This window comes from Eufriesea mexicana, unplaced genomic scaffold, assembly GCF_001483705.2.
Source record: "Eufriesea mexicana isolate 0111107269 unplaced genomic scaffold, ASM148370v2 scaffold582, whole genome shotgun sequence".
Taxonomy (NCBI): domain Eukaryota; kingdom Metazoa; phylum Arthropoda; class Insecta; order Hymenoptera; family Apidae; genus Eufriesea; species Eufriesea mexicana.
In genome coordinates, this window is record NW_016908723.1 from 4,765 (window position 1) to 5,299 (window position 535).

Genomic DNA, 535 nt, shown 5'->3' on the forward strand with positions numbered 1-535 from the left:
AAATATATGAAATGTAAACATTATTTACTAAAATAAAAATATTATTTTATTTCGAAATTTGATGTACTTATACAAAATTTTTAATTCAAAATAATATGAAACATTCTTACCTTTCTACCCATTAAGTTACACAAGCAAAGTAAAAAATATGTCCACATGGTGTACAAAAAACATCATCAGAAGGTACTAACAGATCACTGCATATTACAGATATCACAGAAACAATATACATTTTGTACTAAATTGAATAAGATGTGTAAATGCGGAACTATAGGTAAGCACTTATACGCTACATACAGAGTTATCACTGATATTACACAGATACTAATCATTTTATATTAAATTAAATAATTAATATATGTAAATGCGAAACTATAAATAAGCATTTATACATACAGTTATCGCTAATATTCTTCACTGAGACTATGTTATAGATCTTAACTAAACTTAGTTCAAACGTTATTTTAAAATAAATTTAACGTAAGTGAACTTAATATAACTGTTCCACGTTTAAAATTATTACATAGGAGCAAAA

General features: G+C 24.1%; 1 pseudogene; it reads right to left on the minus strand.

The window, feature by feature from the left end:
* LOC108545826 (uncharacterized) overlaps window positions 1-232 on the minus strand; it is a 962-nt pseudogene extending 730 nt beyond the window's left edge.
* Window positions 233-535: the final 303 nt, after the last annotated feature.